We start from the raw sequence: 14,313 nt of genomic DNA on the forward strand, positions 1-14,313 counted from the left end.
GAAAGGCAGATGTGTTGGTACATGTCGTGAGGTTTGTGATATTGTAAAGAAATGACAGAAGACACGAGGATGCGTTATGGGATTATTCACATTGCACTGTAGAAATATGAAAAAAAAAGAATATTTACACAACTATTTACACCACTTGAACAAATGTTAAGGTTCGAGTGTCCCCTAAAATAAAGGTCCCTCGCTCACGACTTTTCAGTCCTTGCGGCGTAGCACCCGTGGCAGCCGATGATCGGGGGTCTACCGACGTCAGGGCCGATGGACGTAGTGACCAGGCAGTTGAACGATGGCCGAAGGCTTGAATAAAGGCCCCGTACGTCGGTGGCAGCCTATGACCAGGTGTTTTCCAAGGTCAGGGCCGAGGGACGTAGCGACGAGGCAGCTGGGCGTTGGCCGAAGGCTTGAATCAGGCCCCGTACGTCTGTGGCACGGAGCGGCAGCGGGTGTTCAACTACGCCACGCACGCAGTCTTGTCTGCCTCCGGAAGGTTGGCGCCCGACTGCGTGAGAAGCGGGCTGTGGGTCGGGCCTCTTGACGTCTGGTCACGTAAACGGAGGTCCGGCCTAGTTGCGTCTGCTTCGTCCTCTTCGGCTTGTCGCGGGATCGCTCATCACAATGACTCCCCAAACAAGGTGTTTTTTTCACTCACCGAAAAGAAGAAAAAAAAATCCACTTCACATGAGTCGATCCCAGTCCACACCAGCTCGTTCAGACGCAGAATAAGTTGAGCTCGAGTTCCAATTATCAATGTCCTTGTCATAAATTTAAACGCGTGTGCCTACGAATTCCTACAGCAAAGACGACACCCGTCAAACTCATCGCGTACCTCACACTTGGCTTAAATAGTCTGCCCCCACATTATCCACTCCTTTTATATACGTCACACTGAATTGGTATTCCTGCAGAAGCAAACTCCATCTTAGAATCCTACTGTTTGCTGCTTTCATCTTATGTAAATACTCCAACGGCTGGTGATCCGTCTGAACTTTAAACTCCCTCCCATACAAATACACGTGAAACTTCAGGATCGTCCACACTAACGCCAACGCTTCCTTTTCTATTGTAACATAGTTCTTTTCTCTGGGCAACAAGTTTCTACTCACGTAGGCAACTGGATGTAAGAACGACATGTGTTCTTGCATCATCATGGCACCCAGGCAACTGTCCGATGCGTCTGTTCGGAGCACGAACTGCTTCGTAAAGTCGGGTGCTCGGAGAATTGGCCCAGCTAAAAGCGCTCGTTACAATTCTTGAAATGCCTTCTCTTGCTCGCTTGTCCACCGCAACATGTTTGGCTCCTTCTTTTTGGTGAGCTCGATAGGGGTAGGGCCTTTTGCGCATAGTTCGGAATGAATTGTCGGTAGTAACCTGTCAATCCCAGGAATGACCTCAGTTGTTTCTTATTCGTTGGTCGCTTTGAACCAACAATTTTTTCCAGCGTCGCCAGTATAGGAGCAAGCTCACCGTGCCCTAGTCGATGGTCCAGGAACGCGATCTCTCTCATCCCCAGTTCGCATTTGCTGGGCTTGACAGTTAGGCCTGCTTATTCCATCCTTTGCAGAACCTGCTGGAGTACATCTTGGTGTTCGTCCCAAGTTCTGGTTGCAATCAGTACATCGTCGATATAATGTTGTACACCTTGGATGCCTGCAAGCACCCTCCTGATGAGTCGTGTGAAAACGGCAGATGCCGCCTTTATCCCGAATGGCATGTATTTCAATTCGTAAAGTTCAGAGTCGGTGGAGAAGGCCGTTTTTCCATTCGAATCATTGGCGAGAGGTATTTGCCAATACCCTTTTGAGAGGTCTAGCTTGAGAAATATACTTTATTTCCAAATTCTGCGAACACGCCTTCGATCCGAGGAATAGGCTCAGCGTCAGGCTCAAGGATGTCGTTGAGCCGACGGAAGTCGATGCAGACTCGATATGAACCGTCTAGCTTCTTCACCAGAACCAAAGGAGAACGGTATGGTGACGTCGATTTTCCTATTACTTCCCCCCCCCCCCCCCTCATCAACTTCAACATTTCTGCAACTTCCTCTTCTACCATCTGCCTTGTTGCAAAAGGAACCGGATACTGCGGAGTCTGAATGGGATCGTTAGTAGTCAACTCGAACTTACACTCCAACAGATGTGTTCGTCCAGGCAATTCGGTGAAAATCCTTTCAAACCTACCTAGCACGTCTTTGATGTCCGTTTCCTGGCCCCCAGTAAGGTCTTTGGCCAGCACCACATCGGCGATTCCTTGAGTGCTCTTGATACCCACGCAGGATATCGGCTGTTCTACTTCTTCCTCCTCGATGGTAATCATCGAGGAAACGTGCTCTTTTATAATGGTATCTGGGTCATTCCATGTGAAACGTCCCAGACGTTGCGCTCGAACAACTCCGATTTCTAAAAAAAAATGCATGGGCTTCGGCCACAATGTCCGTAGCCATACCCTAAAATAGTTTTGACGAAAAAAAATCTGTAAAAACGTGAGCGCGATTTCAATTTTTGAAAACCGCGTGAAACTAGGCATCACTCAATAATTTACGAAAAATCAGCTTCTTTATGAAACACCCAACAATATTTTTTTCTTTAATTTGCACGGTTGTCGACTCACAATGTGGTTGAGTTTGTGCAGTTTTGTTTAATTTAAATATTTTTTAAAAATAAATAATTTGATTAAAAAAACATTTTTTGTCATTTTAATAAAAAAATATATAATAGCTCCCGGGACCCAATATAACTTTTTACTGGCTGCCCTCTAGGTATATATCCTATAAAAAATATTTTAAACCGCTCAATTAAACATCTTGCAGTAAAAAAAAATCCTGAAGTTGCCAGAAAGTGCGTTTTGACGTATAAACAGCCGTTTATTCCACCCTGAGGTGGTCCAAGTAAAAATACAAAATATGGTGGGTTCGGAAGAACGATTGATTGTCTTTTGATTCGGAAAGTTTAAGCAGAGCAATTTTTGTTTAAAGGGAGAAAATAATTTTTGAAGTTGAATTCTCGCACCACTACCCGGCGTCGCTTCTTAACGCCTCTTCGCCGCACAGCACGCCACCTGCGACGATAGCCGACGCGATTAGGGCCAAAGAAACAACGGAGTTTGCTGCCCGCTTCCCTTCGTACCTCTTTTCTGGCTGTAACGGAAGAAACGGCGGGTATCGTGTACTGATCGGGGGTGCCGCCAGTGCGTCGCCATAGCAGGCCGGTTGTGCCCTTTGTACCCGAGGGCGGCTCCTCACACTCCGAAACGCGATGCCTAATCGACGGGCGGCATCAGCTGACGTGGACGTCTGAAACACGATAATATCGCCGCGAAATCTAGCCGTCACGCATGCTGCGGTGAAAAGCGGAACTATGATCCGGTTCGCGTTTAGTTGGAGCACAGTGAAGGCTACAGGCGCGTGATCAAAGTCTGAAATGCGCTGATTCAGTATATATGTTAACTCGGACGCTTGAAGCATCGTCACAAGCCAAGATTGCGCTTCTAGCATTATTTTCGGTCCATATTGTCAGTGCGGGAATCTTTACGTGACCCATTGGAAATAACGAATAAACAAACAACCCAGTGTCAATAGTCCGCACTATTGACACTGGGTATCGAGTCTCATTCCTTGCCTTTGAGGAACCCGCTTCTGCGCTAGTAAGCTAAGAAAGGGCTGACAAGCGAGAAGTTGGCTTTTGAACGACCATTTGAGATCGGAAATCTGTCGAAGAAAGAACTTCATTTTTCGTCATGTACGTTGTACGGTGGTGTAACGATGGATGAAGCTGGTCCCTCTGGAGAAAGAAGTCAATCTACGGTTCCTGTGGATGCTGATACGGGTACGTAGGAAAGCCGGCTTTATTTTGTACAATACAATGATAGTTGTGTCGTGTTTACTCGTGCCTACCCTGTCACAGTATCTGTATAGTTGCGGCCGCTCAATTCATGACTTTTTCAAACCAGATGGACTAGCTATTTTTTTTTAAAGCTGGCCGTTTGTCGTACATGTAGTATGTGTTACGTTAGACATGTATAAGCCCAAGCTTTAGGGAAGGATGCGTTGGCTTATATTAAATGCACATTGTTCGCCTTATACCTGTCACAAACCAATTAGCGTTATAAAAGTTCAAAGCCTAATGGTGTTTTGCGTACAAGGCTAGCTTCTGCACGTAAGGTGCATATCTGCCCGACATGTCATTTATGTGCAGCACGCAGATATGGCTCACATGAATGAAGGAGCAGTCATGTTGCATTTAAATTTCTTTTTCATTGCAGAAGCCGAACTCCCTCCGTGCTCCCTGGGTGCAAGGGGTTGCCATGTGACCACACAGACCAAGACGCGGTCCCTCATCAACGCTCAAGACCTGACGCACACGGATCGGCGGCTCCTTTCGCTCCGTTCCGGGCGCCCACAAGGTGACATCCGTACAGTGTGTTCACATCATTATCAAGTATACCTTAAAAAGTACACATCACTGATTGCATTCAAGTGGTGTTCTAATCCTTTCTATGAACACGTCAAAAACCGCCGTGGATCAGCTGTAATTACAATAGCCTTGGCAGATGCGCACCCCAATTTAAACCTTATTCCTGGAAACCGACTTTGTCAAGCATGCCTGCGAAATTGTTTCGAATTGAAGAAGAGACCTACCTTTCAAGCACCAGCACCACCTCTGGATAGTGATGCCCCTTCTGAGCATGGTGACCCCGAGATAGCACTTGAGAGCGTCAACGAGGCCCTCGCAGCCGTTGGAGAGAGCCCTCTCCAACGAAAACGAGGGCGAACAAGCCGCGAGACATACGCCCAAAAGAAGGCTAGACAACTTAAAATATCTGCCGAAAGAAGAATTTATACATCTCTGGGTGTACAGCAGAAACGAACTTCTCAGCCGAACCAGGATGAAGATTTTGTTTTGACTACGTGTCACTCATGCAAGATGTAAAAAGCAAGTTTGACCTGGAGAAAAATAGACAGAAAAAATTACAACTTCTAACATTGGCCCCACCCTCTTGGTCTCGCGAAAAGATTATGAACTTCTTTGGAGCCTCGGAACGACAAGCGCGTCAAGCCGTAAAGGTCAGGTCAGAATCAGGAATATTGGGCACCGTGCCAAAAAGAAGAGGCCGCCCGGTCAGCGAAGAAGTTAAGGCCTCCACCATGGAGTTCTATCAGGACGACGCTGTCTCGTACTGCCTACCGGGAAAAAAGGACGTGCTACGTGGTCGCCAAAGCGTCTGTTGTTGCTCAACTTGAAAGAAATGCACGAGGAATGGAAAAAAAGCTGCGATTTCAGGTGCGGCTTTTCAATATTCGCAAGTCTGCGGCCTTCACATTGTGTCCTAGCAGGTGGGAGCGGCACTCACACAGTTTGCGTGTGCATGCAACACCAAAACTTTAAGCTCATGCTTCATGCTACAGGATTAGACGAAAGCACCGAAGAACTTCTATCCACTACAGTATGTGATCTACACAGTGAAGGGTGCATGCTTGACAGGTGTGCCAAATACCCAAGTACCGGTTTTGCTGATACTTTGTTCCGCAGCACTCCACTTCTTGACTCGGAAGAAACGGATTACGTCCATGTGCAACAGTGGGTTAGCGGGGTGCGTTGCCAACTGGAAACCATTGTTCTGACACCAGACGAGTTCCGCGAAAACTTCTTAAATATGCTGAAGGCACTGAAGGCTCACCCCTTTGTGAGCAAACAACAGGCACGATACTTGCGGAAACGCAAAGCAAACATAGGCAAACACGAGGAAATAGAACTCATGGACTTCGCTGAAAATTATAGTTTCACCGTGCAGGACGCCCCGCAATCCTATCACTGGGTGAATACTCAGGCATAAGTACACCCCGTTGTTATTTACTTTCGCAAACAAGAAGCCACCACCCAAGAGACTTCTATAAAATCATTCAGTTTTATTTCTGACTGCCTAGAACACGACGCGGTGGCTGTTTCTGTATTTATGAGTGAAGTAATTAAGATATTGAAGCAAGACCTTCCGCAAATTAGAAAAATTCACTACTTTTCAAATGGTGCGTCCTCTCAGTACAAGAATAAAAAAAAACATTGCAAACCTCTGTCAACACGAAAATGATTTCGGCATTTCCGCTGAATGGAATTTTTTCGCAACGTCCCACGGGAAGAGTGCTTGTGACGGAGTCGAGGGTACAGTGAAGCGTCTGGCAGCAAGGGCCAGTCTTCGAAGTCCCTTCGAGAACCAAATCATGACCCCCCAGCAGCTGTTTACCTGGGCCAAAAATAACATCGGGGGCATAACAATACTTTGGGTGCCGAAAGAAATGGTTGAAAAGAAAAACGAGCTCGACTCACTCCAAGATTTAGCTCAGCGGTCCCCGTCAAAGGGACAAGAAGTTACCATCACTTTAAGCCTGTGTCACCATCTACGCTACGTGCTGGACTTACGTCCTATTCAGTAACGCAAGATTTTGTCATTTCAAAGCCGATTTAAACACAAACGACGCGTGAGCCTTCAACGGCGCGCATTCGTCAACACCACATAACCTCGTCGTTCGAGATTGCCCGTTCACGGGTCTTTTGTGCTGCTGTTTACATCTGTCGGGTTGTGTATGTAGGAAACAGATAGCTTACTAATGGATGCTCTGAACCGGCAGCGCTAAGCATCTCCTGACATCAAGACACTGGGAGATCACAGGAGGACATCGCCGCGTAAAACGGTCGAAATGGGGAAAGCCATAAAGCAACAAGAGTGAAAACAGCCCCTTTTCACCGAGATGTACCCGACAGCTCAAGGTCCTGCTCCCTACCTGCGTGGGCACACCGTTACACCGTCGCACGCTTCGCCGGGCTCGACGGTGCCGTGCTGTGCAGAGAAGAGGCACAAGAAACGACACCAGGTTGCGACATAAATGCTCAACCTCAAAATGTTTTTTTTTTTTCGTATTTAGAAAACAATTACTTTAATTAAACTTTCAAGAACAAAAGGCAATAAACTTTTCTGTAAAAGTCACCATGTTTCGCATTTTTCTTTCGACCACCTCAAGGCAGAATTGACGGCTCTTTAAACGGCAGAACGAAATTTTTGCACAAATTAAGTTGTTTTTTCTGCAAGATACTTAGTTGTACGGCCAGAAACTTTTTTTGTGCAGTATATTCACAGGGTTTCCAATAATAATTTTAATTACCTGCAGCAACGAGATAGTTTGTAACCAAACTATCAAAAAGGCTAAAATTCTCATATATTACTTTTTTTTTAATTGCTTCAAGCGAATATCTATGATCCTTATTACACAACAATCAAAATACCATGTGGTTTTTAGGAAAAAATAGTCCACTGTTCTATAAAAATATCTTAATTTTCATCAATTAATAAATGACTCCTAGTTTCACTCCTTTTTTACGAGTTCAAACCGCCATCACCCTATGAAATTTGTTTCTCGTCAAAAATATTTTAGCGAAGCACCACAAACATTATGGTGAAGAACCATTGATTTTATTTTAGGAAATGGAGGTTGCCGTGGGACCTTTGGCATGGCATGAAGAAGTCCACGTCAGCTGATGCCGCCCGTCGATTAGGCATCGCGTTTAAGAGTGAGCCGCCCTCGGGTACAAAGGGCACAACCGGCCTGCTATGGCGACGCACTGGCGGCACCCCCGATTAGTACACGATACCCGCCGTTTCTTCCCTTACAGCCAGAAAAGAGGTACGAGGGGAAGCGGGCAGCAAACTCCGTTGTTTCTCTGGCCCTATTCGCGTCGGCTATCGTCGCAGGTGGCGTGCTGTGCGGCGAAGAGGCGTTAAGAAGCGACGCCGGGTAGTGGTGCGAGAGTTCAACTTCAAAAATTATTTTCTCGCTTTAAACAAAAATTACTCTCATTAAACTTTCCGAATCAAAAGACGATCAATCTTTCTTCCAAACCCACCATATTTTGTATTTTTACTTGGACCACCTCAGGGTGGAATAAGCGGCTGTTTATGCGTCAAAACGCACTTTCTGGCAACTTCAGGATTTTTTTTTTACTGCAAGATGTTTAATTGAGCGGTTTCAAATATCTTTTTATAGGATATATACCTAGAGGGCAACCAGTAAAAAGTTATATTGGGTCCAGGGAGCTATTATATATTTTTTTATTAAAATGACAAAAAATGTTTTTTAATAAAATTATGTATTTTTAAAAAAATATTTAAATTAAACAAAACTGCACAAACTCAACCACATTGTGAGTCGACAACCATGCAAATTAAAGAAAAAAATATTGTTGGGTGTTTCATAAAGAAGCTGATTTTTCGTAAATTATTGAGTGATGCCTAGTTTCACGCGGTTTTCAAAAATTAAAATCGCGCTCACGTCATCACAAATTTTTTTTCGTCAAAACTATTTTAGGGTATGGCTACGGACATTGTGGCCGAAGCCCATGAATTTTTTTTTTTTAGAAATCGGAGGTGGTCGAGCGCAACGTCTGGGACGTTTCACATGGAATGACCCATCTGGCTCTCGCTCTTCGTATTTTTTTAGCATGTTAATGTGGAAGACCTTGGTTGTGTGTCCTAAGTCTATCGCATAATCGACCTCATTCTTTTTGCCAATGACTTTGTATGGGCCTTTCCAGTGCATAACCAACTTGTTCGTCCTTGTCGGTATCAATAATAATGCACGGTCTCCGACCTTCAGAAGTCTCCTCCCCGTCTTCCTGTCATACATCTTCTTCTGGTACCTCCTGGCTGCTGTTAAGTTCTGGTGCGCCAGTTCAGTGGTCCTTTCAAGGCGGTTGCGTAGGTCCAAAACGTGTGAGTATGTCGTCTTCAAGTTCCCTTGTAACTCCTCCTGCGTCCAGATTTCCTTCAAGATCGCCAGTGGCCCTCGAACGTGTCTCCCATATATCAGCTCAAAGGGAGAGAAACCCAGGCTGGCTTGCGGGACCTCTCGGTACGCGAACAGGAGTGGTGCCAGGTATCTATCCCAGGATCGAGGCTTTTCTTGGCACATCTTACACAACATCTGCCTTAAGGTACCGTTGTACCTTTCGACCTATCCGTTGCAGATAGGGTGGTAAGGAGTAGTCAGAAGCTGGTTGGATGTCCAGTAGTCGTGTAAGCTCCTTCATGAGCCCGGACGTGAAACTTGTCCCACGGTCAGATAAGATTTGTCTGGGCAGCCCCACTCGAGAAAAAATCTCTAATAAACCCTCCGCCACCGTGCGAGAGTCACAGGAAGGCAGCGAAACCGCGTCTGGGTATCTGGTGGCGAAATCTACCATCGTCAATACATATCGGTTTCCGCTTTCCGAAGTCGTCGGAAGTGGTCCCACTAAGTCGATTGCCACTCTCTCAAACGGGGTATCGATAATAGGCATTCGCCCAAGTAGCGCTCTTTTGACTTGCCCTTTTGGAGAGGCCCTTTGGCAGGCATCGCACGATTTAACGTAGCGTTTAATGTCAGCCTGAACTCCAGGCCAATAAAAAGCATCTAACACTCTGTCAGTAGTTCTCTTTACTCCCTGGTGACCAGCCATCGCACTGGCATGTGCCACCTCCAAGACGTAATTTCTAAGTGTGGTTGGAACGACCACCTGCTTGAAGTGTTTGCCCCTTCTCTCCTCGTATTTTCGGCACAGTACGCCTTTCGATAAACAAAAGCTGTGCGTCGATCCATCCTTTGTGTTGTACACCTGTCCAATTTTGTTCCGACAGACGTCCAACGTGGCATCACCTCTCTGGCGTTTTTTTAAAAGCTCAGAGGTCATTTCCTTCCTCTTAACTTCGCTTGATTCGCCCGTTTTATCTGTCGGCTTCAATCTACTCTCGGCCGACAACGTCGCTGATAGCAACACTTTCTGTTCGAGTGTCTAGAGCTCCTCCTTCCGGGCTTGGCTGCCCTCTCTGGTCATTCCATCCGGAATTGGGCTCTTCTGCACTTCGGGCTCCTTCAATATTTCCTAAGATTACATCATAAAGAGGTGACTCCATGCACTTTACAAGCAAATCTCCGGTGAAATATGGAGAACACAGTTCCACCCTAGCCTCTGGTAGCTGTAACGATGTTCCATCCACAAGGAATAATACAATTAAATGCAAAGGTGCAAGCGAGCTGGACAAGAATGATGAAAATAATCCCTGGAGAAGGGGAACAAGACGGACAAAGGACAAACATAAATCTCCAAACACAGCTAGGTGACTGGTGAGCGACCGAAAAAATCCGCCTGGTCCGGGTATCGAACCCGGGACCTCTCCATTACAGGTGGAGTGCTCTACCAACTGAGCTAACCAGGGGTTGATAAAACCCCTTTGCTCTACTGACGTCTAACCCCTGGTTAGCTCAGTTGGTAGAGCACTCCACCTGTAATGGAGAGGTCCCGGGTTCGATACCCGGACCAGGCGGATTTTTTCGGTCGCTCACCAGTCACCTAGCTGTGTTTGGAGATTTATGTTTGTCCTTTGTCCCTCTTGTTCCCCTTTTCCAGGGATTATTTTCATCAGAATACTACACCCGTCTTTTCAGTGAGACTGGTGTTTTCGACTAAGCTGCGTCGAACAATTACCGTATTACTGCCAGTGTCGCGTAATACGCTGACTCGTTGTTGGTTAACTACACCTTGCAAGACAGGCATGTTTCGACACTTGTTTACTTTCTTGCGTTCTTGGATTACATTAATCACCCCAACCTCACCATCGTCGGAGAGCGAAGGCTTTTCTTCCTCGATAGCGCTCCCAGGTGGTTCTACCTCACCCTTAGGTGGTCGACGAGTCTCCACGAAACACATTGCATGTGGCCTCTCCTCGCGTTTCCTGGGACAGTCTCTTTCGTCGTGCCCTTCCCTTCGGCAGAAAGAGCACGCTGGAATCTTTTGCTTATATCCATTTCGACACTGAGGTGCCTTGTGTCCTAACCTGCCACATAAGAAACATTTAGGTTTGGAAAATTCAGGCGCGTCAGAATTACCCCTCTGAGTCAAGGCGGTTTTCGTCGCTTCTCTAAAAGAGAAGAGATTCTTTTGTTTCTGTGCTTCGAGGAATCGATCAGCCGTCTCAACAATTGACGAAAGTATCTTGCAGTCTCTTTTCCTCAGAAAGATAGCAATCTTCTCGTGGCACTGGGACAGAAATTGCTCCGCCAAGATTGTGTCTCGCAACGCGTCGTACGTTGCAGGTGTCTCTCCTACTTCCAGCCACCTATCAAAATCACTTTCTAGCCGGGCGGCGTATTGACTAGCTGTCTCTCCTTCCTCGGGTTTGGATTTTCTGAACTTTTCTCGATATCCCTCTGTCGTAAATCGGAATCTTTCCAGAAGAGCTCTCCTGGTGGCTTCGTAACTCATAGAGTTTCGTGGCGATAGTCTGCCGTACACCTTTAAATCCTCTCCCGTAAGGCACATGCTCAGCGCCGTTTCCCATTTTGATTCTTGCCATTCTTCTCCCTTTGCGATACATTCAAAACGTTTCAGATAGGCGTCCAGATCATCTCGCTTCTCGTCAAATGGCGGGATGAATTTACGGGAACAAATGGAACCAGGATTCATCCTCCCAGTGTTACTGCCCTCGGGCGTTGCCTCAACATTTGTTGCCGTTCCGCTTTCAACTAGCCTTAAACGCAGCTGCAGTGCCCGCTCCTCTATTTCGGCTTTTTCCCTACTTGCTAGTCTCTCGGCGGCTCTCTCCTCTCTCTCCCGCGCATTTTGCTCCCTTTCGTAGGCAACTTTCTCTTCCGCCCACTCTCTCAATTCAACGCTCTGTAGGCCTAACGACTTGCCTACGTCTACTATATCTTTTAGATCCATCGTGCTTTGAACTATCCCGAACAATTCAAAGTGTCTCCGTCCTGATGCGGACGCCAAATTGTCGTGAGGTGTGTGATATTGTAAAGAAGTGACAGAAGACACGAGGATGCGTTATGGGATAATTCACATTGCACTGTAGAAATATAGAAAAAAAATATTTACACAACTATTTACACCACTTGAACAAATGTTAAGGTTCGACTGTCCCTTAAAATAAAGGTCCCTCGCTCACGACTTTTCAGTCCTTGCGGCGTAGCACCCGTGGCAGCCGATGATCAGGGGTCTACCGACGTCAGGGCCGATGGACGTAGTGACGAGGCAGTTGAACGATGGCCGAAGGTTTGAATAAAGGCCTCGTACGTCGGTGGCAGCCTATGACCATGTGTTCTCCAAGGTCAGGGCCGCGTGACGTAGCGACGAGGCAGCTGGGCGTTGGCCGAAGGCTTGAATCAGGCCCCGTACGTCTGTGGCACGGAGCGGCAGCGGGTGTTCAACTGCGCCACGCATGCAGTCTTATCTACCTCCGGAAGGTTGGCGCCCGGACTGCGTGAGAAGCGGGTTGTGGGTCGGGCCTCTTGACGTCTGGTCACGCCAACGGAGGTCCGGCCTGGTTGCGTCTGCTTCGTCCTTTTCGGCTTGTCGCGGGATCGCTCATCACAGTTCACTAAGCGGATAGAAAACAGGCCAATCAAAATAAATCAAATGGTTCGTGTACCAGGACTGACGTCTCCACTCAGACATCGGGGAAAGGTTTAGGATTTCGGAATGTTACCTGCCCGAGAGGTGTGAAGTTACTCCCTTATTGGAGAGGCAACCTGACTTTTCTCGTGGGTGCGCAGTTGCTCCCTGGTTGAAAGGGCAGCCTTACTTCCCGGAGGGTGTGTAGCTGCTCCCGGCCCGGGTTGAAGGGAAACTTTACTTCCTCAAGGGGACGCAGTTGTCCTTTGGTTGAGGGGGCAACCTTACTTCCCTGATTGCAAGCGCAGTTGCTCCCTGGGGAGCTATGTTGCGCTTTTTGCACTCCCAGGAGACTTGGAAGAAGGAAGTGACGTCAACGACTAGAGCAAACGCAGATTGGATGTTGACAACATGGTTGACAGAAGAAAACAAAATCAACATCCAATCTGCATTTGCTGCGTTGTTGACGTCACGTCCTTCTCCCTAGTCTCCCGGGAGTGGAAAAAGCGCAACATAGCCCCCCTGGTTGAAGGGTGCATAGTTGCCCCTTACTGCCTTACCTCATTTGCTGGGTAACCTGTGTGACGAAGGTGGTAGAAGCCTGCTACCTCCTAAAAGGTCTATTAACGGAACTATTTTTTTTAAAGAGTGGTCCGCGGTTACTGTGACGTGTGGCATTACCGAGCTTGGAGAGATTCAGCACTTAGGTCTTTGGCCAGCCTTATAATTATAATCTTTTTAGTGATTATGAAAATGCATGCTCAGAATTAACGTTTACCGCCAGTCGCCGGGATTCTAGCAGCACGTTACGTGAATGTCTCATTTCCAGCAAAGCGCGAAGAGTAAAGCATAGTAAGTTCTGCAATAGTTTCCAAATGTTCTACACGTTCGCTTCTTCTTTGACGACTTCTCCAGTGCGCTTTCATCAGAGTATATACTCGTGGACTACCTTATGTGGCATTTCCGAAGAGAGAGCTAGAGAGTACACCTGCACAGCTTTGATCAGCGGTCAGGCGCGCGCTCACGTACCTTCGACTGCATGCATAGCCGCACACCTACGGCCGCGCTGCGGCGCAGCTCCCAATCGTCGATTGCCGCTTCGAGCCTATTATGCCGCTCTGTAAACATAGGTGCTATCGTGCTATGTGCTATCATTCCTTACTATAAAGCTCGTAAGACAATGAGCGACAATCCAGTATGGCCGAGGACTACGGCAGCACCCCCTTGAAGCAGACGGATCATGTTGAAGCCACAAGAGGAAATAAAAATAAAAAAAAATGCAACATTTTGTTTTAAATGGGAGGTACAACGATTTTTGTACTTTGGTCAACTAATTGCGGGAATAAGTAACTGTCATGTGTAAAAGAAAAAACAGAAAATAGTTTTTTTTTGTTTTTTTTTTCTGGCATTCGCTAGACTTTATTTTTATAAAAAAAATGAAAACGAATTGAGGTTTTTGGCTACCCTTCAACTCTTACATCGTCTTTTCAGAGGCGTGCTCAGTGACATCAGGGGGGTACTACTCGGCTCCCCTTCTTTCTTCAGGGTAGCGTTGTACGGAACAGCGTTCTAGGAGAACGACGTTCCAAGAACGCGTTCTTTTTAGGAGGTGCGGAAGAACGCCGCCGTTTCATATCTTGCATCGGTGGAACTGGAAGGGAGCTCGCCACATTTTCGAGAAAAAACAACAAAAAAAAAACGGCGTTCTTTTTTTTTTTTTACCTGAATATAGTAGGCATGTAGTCTTTTTCTCATTTTCTGTTTTATACCCCAACTTCAATGGAGGGAGAATTGTCCCAGGGATAGCAGAAAACAATGGATTGGAACAAATGTAATCGTGGTGACTCGACAGGTTATTCGATGTGTATATATTTACTTGCTTGCTTTA

This window comes from Ixodes scapularis, unplaced genomic scaffold, assembly GCF_016920785.2.
Source record: "Ixodes scapularis isolate PalLabHiFi unplaced genomic scaffold, ASM1692078v2 PGA_scaffold1__304_contigs__length_218370807, whole genome shotgun sequence".
NCBI classification, from domain to species: Eukaryota; Metazoa; Arthropoda; class Arachnida; order Ixodida; family Ixodidae; genus Ixodes; species Ixodes scapularis.